General features: G+C 44.4%; 1 protein-coding gene and 1 long non-coding RNA gene across 2 annotated transcripts in view; one reads left to right on the plus strand and one right to left on the minus strand.

Annotated features, from left to right (window-relative positions):
• LOC119501135 overlaps nucleotides 1-13141 on the minus strand; it is a 21824-nt gene continuing 8683 nt past the window's right edge. The window contains exons 2-3 of the long non-coding RNA XR_005209766.1: nucleotides 4135-4140; nucleotides 1-12 (exon numbers count right to left, since the gene is read on the minus strand). This is a non-coding gene — a long non-coding RNA (uncharacterized LOC119501135). The remainder of the gene's footprint in view (nucleotides 13-4134; nucleotides 4141-13141) is intronic.
• The window catches only part of gng13b (guanine nucleotide binding protein (G protein), gamma 13b), a 27775-nt gene continuing 23904 nt past the window's right edge, over nucleotides 9271-13141 (plus strand). The window contains exon 1 of the mRNA XM_037791270.1: nucleotides 9271-9769. The gene's annotated coding sequence lies outside the window, so the exon portion shown is untranslated. The remainder of the gene's footprint in view (nucleotides 9770-13141) is intronic.

Genomic DNA, 13141 nt, shown 5'->3' on the forward strand with positions numbered 1-13141 from the left:
AGAAAGAAAGAGCTGTCTGATGGTGAGGTAAAACGTTGAAAATATTCTAAATATGGCGTACCCTTAAACTGATATTGATTGTTTCTAAGTGGCTATAATTAGTTTTTCTGCTGCTCCCGTCCACAGACACTTAACTGTGCCATCAGAAAGCCATTTTTTACGGGGACTGAAGCCTTTATATCACTGTCTTCAAAGCCACCAGACTGCATTCACAAAAACAATAATGTTACAGAACACTGGAGTTGCTGGTCCACCGCTGCGTTGATCAGTTAGTTAGTTTGTGTTATGTGTGACGTTCAGATCTAAACTAACGTGGTGTCCAAAGAGCAGCACGTCGCTTAGTTTCCGTGCCGGTACACCTGTCTGCTTCTCCAAACTGGGAACATGCCGACCGCCATCTAATCTCACTGCATCACAGACCATAAGGATTTATATATAATGTATATGTAGTAGTGTCATCATGCAGAAACCTACGTCAGGTTCGGATTTTAATACACAAGGAACACCACTGGAAAGTTACTGAATGATATAAAAACCTAAAAAAAAAAGAATAATAATGGACCTGCCCTTTAAAGGGACTATTTGTAACTTTCAGAAATGCTTCTTAACAGCGACACCTGTGGCCGTGAAATCAACAAAAGTCAGCGTCGGGCTCGTGCTTGCTCGCTCTACATGGACATGAACGAGCATCGCTCAAAACAGTGAGGCGACACAAGTCAGCTAAAACCACAATATCACTCTATATTTCAGCTGCTTGGCAGTAATGTTAGCTGACCAGACTAAGGTCTCTCCATGAACATGGTTTAGATCTGATCCTAGTGTTGGCTTTTCCTGCCTAAGTGCAGGCTGATGCAGCGGGGCTCTGCAGCATGTCTCCTCTGCTCTCTCCGCCCGCAGCCGGGGCCCTAGTCCTAACTAAGTAGTTTTGTTGACTAAACCTAACCAAGTTGTTTCCTGTGAAGACGTAAGTTTATTTTTCAAAAGACTGTATGCATGAAACGAGCGGAAATCGACACATGTTACCGGACATTCGTCACGTGTTGCTGGACATTTGTAGGAAAATGCACAAAAAATGAGGAATAACTTTTCGTAAGATATCATTGAACCGTTGTATGAGAATATGTTGTTTATGGTGACATCTACATACACATAATCTGCATTTTACCTCATCAAAAGCAGTGCCAAAATGTATATTTTTCTTTAGGGTTACATGTTTGAGTTTCTGTAGGTGGCACCCTTTCTTTTATTTATCCATGTTGGCTATATTGTTCATGCTATCCAGCAGTTTTTCTTCTGTCTATACAAACAAACTGCTGTTGTTTGAATGAATCTTTAACTGCTCACAGTTCAACTGACATTTCAACTGACATCGTCTCTTCAGTATTTTCAGTGTTTACACTTCAGCCAACACTTCAACTGACACGTCTCTTTTGTTTTCAGTTTGTACACTTGGAATGACGACAAATGTTTTTCCGGACTTCCACCTCAACGGACACTTGCAGCTCAATCCATCACCTACGCCTCGACTGACATTTCAACTCCTTTCAGTTCTCTGTAATCTTTAGCTATTGTCAGCACATTCACTTCAACTGATACCACAACTTCACTCAGTGATTACACTTAAATTGTCACTTCAGCCTCACTCAGTGCCTACACAACTGCAAATTCAGCTACCATCAGTGTTTGTATTCCGCCTGCCACTTCAACTACAATTTCAACCGTTTCAGTATTTTAACAAATGTTTCAACCGTGGATTTTCAACAGAAAGCACATTGTCTTCAGAAAATGTAGCCTTCTAGTTTAAGGTTAAATTTGTCTTTCCATTAAGTTCTCTATTGACATGTTAAATCCAACAGACTACACCTAGCATCCATTATGCCATATGTGTTGTTGTTGAATGAAGTATGTTCCCTTTCAGTAGAACAGATGAGAATGAATGAACTGTGTGCTGCTGGGCTGATGAATTGTGCATATTACTGCATATATTGCATGTTACATTAGATACACAATTTCAGTTTTAATAAATTGTTACTATTGTTACTATTAATTTTTCTAGTAATTTTAACTTTATTTGATAATCGTTAGGTGTACATATTTGTGTTAATTTCATATTTAGAATTTTGTGCTCGCTCTAAATAGACATGAACGAGCATTGCTCAAAACAGTGAGGCGACACACGTCAGCTAAAACCACAATATCACTCTATATTTCAGCTGCTTGGCAGTAATGTTAGCTGACCAGACGAAGGTCTCTCCATGAAACACTGCTGATCCTAGTGTTGGTTTTACCTGCTTCAGCCCTGCTGTTTCAGCCTCCAGGGCTGAAGCAGGAAGAGAAACGTTATCATCTCCGACCAGGTGCTGGTGTCTCCCTCCAGCACCCGGTCGGAGATGATAACGTAACTCGTTGCGGAGCCCCGTCACTTCACAAGACATGGGAAACCTCTGTTGGTCTGGAGGAGCTGCAGCAGTTATTTCTGCACAAACGTCCACTGAACATTCACTAGATATTCTCAGAGCTACGAAGTCTCCTGCAGTGTGTAGTGTGCACGCATGCAAGTTTAGAGGTGGAGCGAGACAGCGAGAATGCGCGCGGTGTTTGAGTGAAAGCAAGCAGGCAGACGAGCAGAAACTCCGGCCTGGTAGATTTATACGTGTAAGAAGTTACAAACAGTCCTTTTAAAGAGTTTAATTAGGTTGAGCAGCAGTACAGAACATGGGCTTGTTGGTTTATATGCGAGGTTCTGCCAATCAAATACAACATGGTTCAGACAACATTGCAAAGGAATTATATAGTACATACATACTTTATATATAAACTATGCACCACTCTAAAGGCAGTATTCTCCCTCCAAATTATATAGACTTATACATACTATCTCCTTTAATCATCACCTATGACTCACTAGGAGTGTGTGTCTGCAGGGGCACTGCCCACCGCCTGCAAATATCAAATAACAAATCTTGCATAGCCCACCTTTAAACTCACTGCATAATCTCAGCTACCGTTGCAGGAGGAAACAATACACTCACTACTACAGACATGGAACAGCATGTTAGAATACAGTCACTAATATGTGGAGCAGTAATACAGTAATACAGTAATACACAGCCACGTGTGTTTTAGCTAGCAGGTGCGGCGTCTTCAAGTCATGAATACGAAGTCAAAGTCAAGTCGAGTCTTTTATCAATGTTAGTCAAGCAAGTCTCAAGTCCTCAAATGTGCGACTCGAGTCTGACTCGAGTCAAGTCATGTGACATGAGTCCCCCAACTCTGCCACCCACCCTCTTGTCTCACAGCCAGTCCCTCTATCTAGTAAACCTGATGCCACATCACTGTCTCACTTGATAGACATGCTCTCCAAGCTCCTCCATGATCAACAGGCTCAGAGCAACAGACCCAGTCCTCCCTTAAACTCTCCACTGCAGTACCCCAGGCCCCGCAACATGTGTCATGTCTGTGACAGCAGAGGTCACAGCACAAAAACATACTGTGTTTGTGACCGCCTGTGCTTCTCATGCTATTCGAGAGACCACAGCATCAAAGATTGCCCCAGACGCCAGCACACTATCAGTGCCTCTCCCACTCCTGCACATGCCAGCCCTACTGAGGCGGAAAACTAGCCAGTCCACATTCAGAGGGGGAGAGTGTGGGCACTGATTTTGCCCCCAGCAGTTCAAATGCAGATGATCTTCAGTCAGTGTATAGTTACTTTTGTGAACAAGAAGTAGATGACAAAGTGATATTTCAGAGAACACAGCATTTAATGGACAGTAACATTCTTTTCTTATACAACAGTTGAGACAGCAGGCAGACAGTTTTGTGGACTTTTAGACAGCGGCTCCATGGCCTGCACTATAAATGAGGAGACAGAGCGCATCATCCTTGAGTGTGGTGGGTCAGACATCTCCAATACTAGAGACACAGATGCAATTGTTGTGGGCTGTGGAGGGGTTAAAGTGAAACCTAAGTGCATCCATGACTTGAAAATGACTGTGTATAGCATTCAGATGGTGGTTTCTGTACTTGTGATACCTTGCCAAGTTGATTATTTCATCATAGGTACTAATGTCGTAAAACACCTTCTGCACTGCATGCAAAATGACAAGGCTTACTGGAAACTTCTGAATGAACCTGACACTGGAAATGTGGGAGAAAGTGCCAAGTTTCTGGGGCTGATGGCAAATCTTGAGCATTGGAGAGGCCCCCATATTCCTGACAAGATAGGCACAGTGAAGCTAAAGAAGTCTGTAACACTGCAGCCTCGCACAGAGCACATACTATGGGGAAAAATCCCCATGCGGTCCGACTTCTCCATTGGCAGTGCAGTCATCGTGGAGCCTCCAACATCAAGAACCCTCAACCGAAATGCGATAGTTGGCAGAGTTGTGGTACCTCTTTGGGGTGATGTCCGGGTCCCAGTCAAGGTCCTGAACCCCTTGGATGAGACACTTACCTTACAGCGTAACTCAAAGTTGGCAGATGTGTCCCCCTGTATCGCCCTGGAAGACCTTGATCTGTCAACTTGTGCAGGTGACATTCCTCAGGAGACCCAACAGGAAGTCACAAAAGAAGATGAGAAAAGGTTCACCGCATGCACAACCCCTGTTGGCCTCTATGAGTATAACAGATTGCCACAGGGGCTCTGCAACAGTCCAGGTTCCTTCATGAGACTCATGACATCCATCTTTGGTGACCAAAACTACACTAGTCTCCTTTGCTACCTTGATGACCTCCTTGTCTTTGCACCAACTGAGGAGCTAGCCCTTGAGAGACTCAATATGGTGTTCAGTCGCCTGCAGAACCATAGGCTCAAACTTGCTCTAAAGAAATGTCACCTTTTGAGATGGAAACTCAAGTTCCTGGGCCATATAACCACTGGGAATGGTGTGTCTACAGACTCAGAAAAGGTTGAGGTCATAGCTAACCTAACGGAGAAAGACCTCATGATGGAGGATGGATATACTCCCTCTCCTCGGAAACTGAGATCAGTGCTGGGCACGTTGAACTACTACAACCACTTCATTGAAGGCTTCTCCACCCTAGCGAGACCACTATACAAACTGACATCTGAGCCCAAGTCCAAGCCTCGTTCCCAGCGCCCAAAATGGCACAAGCTGTCTCCTGCTGACTGGACTACAGAATGCCAAGAAGCCTTCCAGTCTCTGAAACAGGCTCTCTTGGACACTGTAGTGTTGGCTCACCCAGATTTCAACAAGCCCTTCATTTTGTCAGTAGATGCTTCCAGATATGGTCTGGGTGCATGGCTGTCCTTGAACCAAGTTCAGTCCAGATATCCTGCACACCGCCTTGAGTTCCTGGTTTTGAAGTGGGCTGTTAGCCACAAATTCATTGGTTGAAAGGAAAACCATTCATAGTGTGGACTGATAATAACCCACTCACCTGCATCCTCACCAAGCCTAAGCTGGATGCTAGTAAGCAGCGGTGGGTGTCCAAATTGGCCTCTTTTGACTTTGATATCAAATATGTCCCAGGCGTGAAGAATGTCATCCCTGATCGCCTTAGCAGAATCCCTTTCAGTAAGGGCAGTGTCACCAGGCGAATTATCCATGAGCCCTACCAGTCTCTTGTCAACGAGGCAAAGGAGGCTCAGCCGGATGATGTCCAGGATGCATTTCACCTGACTGTGAACACTCTGGTCCTGTCCTCAGAGCATGAGACATCAAAGGAAAAATCTGGTAATATCACCACCAACACTGTTGCAGCCCTCCTTTCTGCTCATAGTGTATGGGAGCCCTGTTCACATGGCTGAGTGGCTACTATAGAGGCAGTTGGCAATCTGCTCCCTGCATTCTCAGAGAACACTCCCAGCCCTCTCGCATGCAGAACTCCAACAGAAGCAGGAAGAAGACACCACCATATCCAGAGCCATGTATTATGTTCAGCGAAAGCGGTGCCCGTCCAGGCGTGAGAGGAGCCATGAGAATGCTCAGGTCCTAAGACTGCTGAGACAATGGGAAAAGCTGAAGTCGGTAAACAGTCTTCTGTACAGAGTAACCAAAGACCTATCCTCAGGCCATAAGGTCCACCAGCTTGTTGTCCCAACAGAACTGAGACCAGTAGTGCTCAAGGGCATCCATGATGATGCAGGGCATCAAGGCCAGAATCGCACCCTTCAGTTGGCACGTCAACGGTTCTACTGGATTGGCCAAGAGCAGGAAGTGAAGGAGTATGTGGCAAAGTGTAAAGGGTGCGTCATGAACAAATCTCCAGAACCTGAAGCCAGAGCCCCTCTTGAGTCTATCCAAACTCATGCTCCACTTGAGTTGGTGTGCATAGACTTTTGGAGTGCTGAGACCTTGAACAACAGCTCTGTAGATGTCCTTGTGGTTACAGATCATTTCACGCGTCTTGCTCATGCATTCCCCTGTGCGAACCAAACAGCAAAACAGGTGGTCAAGCGGTTGTGGAATGATTTCTTTTGTGTGTATGGTTTCCCAGAGAGGATCCATTCAGACCTTGGGTCCAACTTTGAGTTTCAGCTCATTCGCGACCTTCTTGACATAGCCCACATTCACAAATCCCGCACCACAGCCTATCATCCTGCTGGAAACGGAAGTTTCCTGACATTCTCATACAATTGTACAAGCCATGAGACAACAGGTTATGCCCCCTTCTATCTCATGTTCGGAAGGATTCCCCACATGCCAGTGGATGTCATGTTTGAGTCTGCTTCGAGAGATGAGAGAGTGGTCGACTATAATGCCTATGTCACCAAGCTGAAGCAAGACCTGAGGGAGTCAATGGAAGCTGCCTAACAACACGCAACGAGACAGCAATCACCTCAAAAACAGCAGTTAGTGACTGAACGAGGGAAAAAGAAACTGGCTGACCGATGGGAATCTGACCCCTATGAGGTCATATTGAAGGATCTCAAGCTCCCTGTGTACCGCATAAAGAAAATCGGCGTTGATGAGGAGAAAGTGGTTCACAGAAATCTCATCATGCTTGCCAACTTTCTGCCTCTGGATATGGAACAAGAGGATGTGGAGGATGTTGTGTCCTCTGGTAGATCTTCTGATGGCCAAGTACCATCAAGTAATATTCTGCAACCAGGAGATGTAGAGTCTTGCATAAGGGAATGGATCTTGCAAAATGGTGACATGGCATCTATGGATACACCGAGAGCAGTTCCAAACCCAGATGGAGGAGTTGAAGTGGAGGAAGAAGATGAGAATATTCCGAGTGCGGAGAGAGATAACAGAGACTCCAATAACTCAAACTCTTTTGAGCGCAGCCAAGCTGAGAGAGAAAATTATTCTCCTGCTCTTAAACCCATAACAACAGAACCTGTTGACCCTCAAACATGCCCAAACCCTGTACGCTCTGAGGCCCAAGTCGAACCAAGTGGAGTGGCCTCAACATGAGTATTGAGTACTTATTTCAATGAAAATATGAGGTCAAAGTAGAAATGTGTAATCCCTGAAAAAAGGGTTTTGAATCAAATTCAATGTTTGAATATACTGTATGTTTTACTAGGTGTGTTTTTACATTATTAAAGGTGCATTTGAGGATATAGAAATGTATATACGGGCACATTATATCAATGTGGAGTAGAGTTACCTGGCCAGTTTCTCTTACTCTTCTATTTGTTTAAGAGTATCTTGACAAGTAATACATCTGTATGAGTGAGTCACTCACACCTTTTTACTAATTCTGGGTCTCCTTGAGGTTTCATGTATGAAACAAAGTTATTTTTGTATTTGTTTAATAGGAATTTTCCCGTAATGCAAGAAAAAAAATAATATACAGATATGTAATATTTTTATGTAATGCTTGCATTTAGTGGGGGTGAGATGTAACATATGCCTCTTGGCATTAATAGGCATTAATGCTCAAGTAGGCAGATTGGAGCAAATATGATTAAAAAAAAATATTTTTATAAAACAGTCGCTATATCGTGACAGTAGTACATGAAACAGGTAACCTGAAAAAAATCATGTTCCTCTGTGTCCTCCTGTGTTCCTAACGGCATCTGCAAGATTTCACAGACTGAAGGAAAACAAGCAGTAAGAGCTGATCTGAGGTCTGCTGTCCAGCTGCTGTCTATGATAACCGGCTGTCAATCACTCGCGAACTCTGACCAAACGGTCAACTAGGCAGCGCTGATCAAATATGAATCAATATTCTGTTACGTTAATGCCTATTTATCTCCTCAGATGTTTTCAGAATCATCTTGTAGTGCACGGTTTAGCTGTAAAATGAGAAAGTTTGTGACGCCGCTGCCATTGTAAAATCTGGTGAAGGAACGCCAAGTTCCGGTCACATGACCGGAGCACAGCCAATAGGAACGCTCTCTCTCTGAAATGACCTGTGATTGGTCAAAGTCTCCCGTCGAGGCTAGATTTTCTAAATCCTGAAAACAGAACCATGAGGAGGAGCAGAAGTCTAGTTATCTCTCAGAACACTTGAATTACAATATGCTGAAAGGTTATTATGGAATTTTTGCCCAATGATGCCAAAAATATACTGCCTACTGAAGCTTTAACGTAACAGAATATTGATTCATATTTGATCAGCGCTGCCTAGTTTGACTGTTTGGTCAGAGTTCACGAGTGATTGACAGCCGGCTCTCATAGACAGCAGATGGACAGCAGACCTCAGATCAGCTCTTACTGCTTGTTTTCCTCCGGTCTGTGAAATCTTGCAGATGCCGTTAGGAGCACAGGAGGACACAGATGCACATGATTTTTTTCAGGTTACCTGTTTCATGTACTACTGTCACGATATAGCAACCGTTTTATAAAAATAACTTTTTTTAATCATATTTGCTCCAATCTGCCTACTGCTGCTTTAAATCATGTAATTCAAAGGTTATACAGACGGACAGACAGACTGGTTACTAGAACACAACAATTTAGACACGGAATCAGCTGTTTAACTGTAGACACAACCTGTAAAGTCAAACAAGCACACTTCTTCTCTCACATGCACTATATATTCCTCCTATGTAAAATAAAACAAACCCCCCTCAGCAGTGAGACTCTAAATCTGCCTTTAGCAGATAAAGCTGGAAGTGGCCATATTAGGGCACAAATCCAGAGTCTGGCAATGGGGGCAAATAGGGTCCACACGCACACACACACACACACTGACAGTTCCAGTACCTGCTTACCACACCCCCCCCCCCCCCCCCCCCCCCCTCTGGTCAACTCTCTAAACGCATCCTCAGGGAACTCGCTCTCTCTCTCGCGCGCTCTCTCTCTCTCTTTCTCTAGTGCGCGCACACACACGCACGGGCGCTCATATAGGAGGCTCCCAGCAGAGCAGCGGGCAGTGAACGGCAGAGCGCGCACCGGACCAGCTCGTTCTAACTTCATATCCCCCCCTCTCCTCGTATACTCCGGCAGCTCCAGCTGCAGACCCGCATCGGACTATACCGGGCTACCTACCGGGCTACCTACCGGGCTAACTACCGGGCTAACTACCGGCTACAGAGAGACTCCAGACCGGTCGTCATCGTGTGTCTTACTTACCGGAGACTGCGGATTTTACCCGGGTCTCTTCCAGTGGATACTGAGAGTGCGCGCCGCCTCCCTGAGATAACAACAAAGTGCACGGACATTAAGTGTGCTGGTATTTGTTGAAGAGCTGCTGGGACATCACATCTATCACATCTTTCACATCTATCTCTCTCCGTGTGCCGGTCCAGCCGTCTTTTATATCCCCACCCCCCGGTTTAACTGCACCGGTCAGACTCGGGAAGAGCAACAGCCTCCACCGGAGAGCATCAGAGAGCATCAGTGAGGTAAGAGATGCGACTGCCTCTTTGAGCCATATTACACAGTTAGCAGCGGGCCTGTTGTTCCAACACACTGAACATCCTGATGACTTCCTGCAGCAACAAGCATCCTGCAGAACACCAGGGCTGTCCATCCATTACCACATGCTTCATGGTCCATAGTTAATGCCATTACTCACAAATTAATCACACATTTTTTATCTGTTCAAAATGTACCTTAAAGGGACAAGTGTTTAATATCAATATCTTATCAACATGGGAGTGGGCAAATATGCTCATGCAAATGTTTATAGATATGCTAGGGATGCTCATTTTGAAAAATGTTCTTAACCAATAACGACCCCCGTTAACCGATTATTAACCGTTAACCGATAAGATTTGTGTCTCTACCAGCTGCAGGAGCACAACAGATATTGGTTGACGGGAGTCTCCAGTTCACCGTCCGGGAGCGTTAACTTAGCAGCTACGATGCTGCGTGTAGTGTCGCGGACATGCAGCCACTTTCCCAGTAAAAGTCTCCACCGCACATTTAGTTTAGTTTAGCAGGTTGTCAGCTGTGTGTCTGCCCGGCGTAACTTTAGCGAGTGGCCAACAAACAGTGTGTGTATTTGTGCTACGTTAGCAGCTCTAGCATTGTCGGAGGCTTCGTGCTCGCCGCCGCACACGTAGTCTGTGTAACTTTAGCGAGTTTCCAACAGACTGTGTGTGTGTTGGTGGTGAGTGTGAGGTTGTTGGTGGCGTTCTAGCTGTGAACGTAGGTGTAGCAGTGTGTGTACAGTTTATTTGTCGCTGAATAAATGCTACGAAACTACAACTCCTCCGCTCCGACCAAGCGAGCTGGAGAGACCGGTGCCAACCTCCTAAACTGCAACTCTGGCTCCGCCTCTTAAGGTGGACCAGCTTTTCTCCTTAAAGTGACGAGCCGCTCCTCTGAGCCGCTCAGCTTTTGAGTTCATTATTAACATTTCTTTTAACCGTTTTAACCGATAGCGTTAATCTGTCAAAATGCTCCATGTTGGTTAACGGTTAAACGGTTAATTATGGACATCCCTAATATATTCATTATTGGAAGTCAATTAATAACACAAAACAATGACAGATATTGTCCAGAAACCCTCACAGGTACTGCATTTAGCATAAAATAATATGCTCAAATCATAACATGGCAAACTGCAGCCCAACAGGCAACAACAGCTGTCAGTGTGTCAGTGTGCTGACTTGACTATGACTTGCCCCAAACTGCATGTGATTATCATAAAGTGGGCATGTCTGTAAAGGAGAGACTCGTGGGTACCCATAGAACCTATTTTCATTCACTGATCTGGAGGTCAGAGGTCAAGGGACCCCTTTGAAAATGGCCGTGACAGTTTTTCCTTGCCAAATTTTGCGCAGGTTTGGAGCGTTATTTAGCCTCCTTCACTACAAGCTAGTATGACATGGTTGGTACCGATGGGTTCATCAGGTTTTTAAGTTCCATATGATGCCACTAGCTTTAAAACTGAGCACGCTACAACATAAAAATCGCAGGTTGCATTAATGTATAAAATACAAGATGGGGCATCAAATTGGCTTGAAAATGAATTTCTTTGAATGTAATTTATCAGAAGTAAAACTAATCATTTAGGCTATACATGCAAGTATGTGATCATTTGTTTATTTTTAAGTGTACTTCACTTTTTGCTGTCCGCCTCCAGCCTCCAGCCTCCCAACGCACCACACGCCTCAATACTGGGCCATAAGGAACCCACGAAAATTACATAAAACTTCCATTTCTCCTCTGCACTTCCTCCTCATCTGTCTCTCTGTGTCTCTTCTTCCCTCTCTTCCTCTGGCCTCACCTGACCCTGTTTTAAGGATGGAAGATGTTGGTCTTGTACTCCTGGCTCTGAGCAGGGGCGGATTTACAAACTTCCCATTAGACTGTAGGGCAGTCTGATTTGTAAAATGTGTTCAGACTCACATTTAAAGCCCTGGCTCATTCAGTGTAATGAATGAATGCCAAAGAAACAAATTTAAACATTCTAATATGAAATAATATCATATAGCATATACAGATTATGAGGTAACGGGCTCCTGGACATAGACATGCAAAAGCCCCCCCACCCCTCCGTCATATGAGTAGGACATCTAGACTGAAAGGGACACAAAACGCAAAATGGCTGTCTCGTTTTATCGTAGTAGTCGTCTTTGTGTTTTTTTTTTCTTTTTATGTCTCTGTGGTTATTTTGCGAGTTTTTGTAATCGTTTTGCATCTTTGTGGTTGTTTTGCATCTCTCCTTGTAGTAATTTTGTGTATCTTTGTAGTCGTTTTGCGTCTCTTTGTGCTCCTTTGGGTTTGTGTAGTCGTTTTGCGTCTCTTTGTGGTTCTTTTTGTAGTGGTCCTCTTTGTAGTTGTTTCATGTGTCCTTATTGTCTTTTTGTGTCTCTTTGTAGCCTTTTTGTGTCTCTTTGTGGTTGTTTTCATCTTTGTAGTCATTATGCATCTTTGTGGCCATTTGTCGTCTCTTTGTAGTCGTTCTGCAGGTCTTTCACTTTCCCCTTTTTTGCTTTTCGCTACATCAGTCTTTGTGGTCCTTTGGGTTTATTTTGCCGTTTTGAGTGTTTTTGTGATCATTTTGCGTCTCTTTGTAATGGTTTTGCGTCTCTTTGTGATAATTTTGCGTCTCTTTGTAGTGGTTTTGCGTGTCTTTGTGGTTGTTTTGCATCTCTCTTTGTAGTCATTTTCTGTCTCTCTGTAGTCGTTTTGCTCGTCCTTGTAGTCAATCTATGTCTCTTTGTAGACTTTTGTGTGTCTTTGTAGTCGTTTTGCATCTCTGTAGTCATTCTGCATGTCTTTTGCTTTTAGTCTTTGTGGTTGATTGCATTTGTGTAGTCGTTTTGCATCTCTCTGTGATCATTTTGCATCTCATTGTAGTCCTTTGATTGACTTTCCAACAAGTCATGTTAACAGTCAGTCACTTCACACCAAGGCTCTAGTCCAGGGGCCCCCGGTCCTGTTCATGGTAGGCCACTTCAGGAAGGGGGGGGGCTGTGCCACCCCTCACTCTGGTCCTGCTCCTGGCTCTGAGGCTCCTTTTCACCCTGTTGGGGCCACACACACACACACACACACACACACACACACAATCACACAGACACACAGACACACTTATGGACAAACACAACCAGATTAGAGAACTCTGACCCAGTTCACACCTGGCATTACAGTAGGTGATCCGATCGCAATCGGACAGTACGTCAGTTCACACCTGGCATTAGAATGCGTTTCCACATGCTTCTACGGCTGAGCGATAATTCAATATGATAATTTATCATTTGTCAATGAAATCGTATCGCAAAGAAATCATATATATAGAGATATCGTGATGCACAATTACG

This window comes from Sebastes umbrosus, chromosome 14 (genome assembly GCF_015220745.1).
Source record: "Sebastes umbrosus isolate fSebUmb1 chromosome 14, fSebUmb1.pri, whole genome shotgun sequence".
Taxonomy (NCBI): Eukaryota; Metazoa; Chordata; class Actinopteri; order Perciformes; family Sebastidae; genus Sebastes; species Sebastes umbrosus.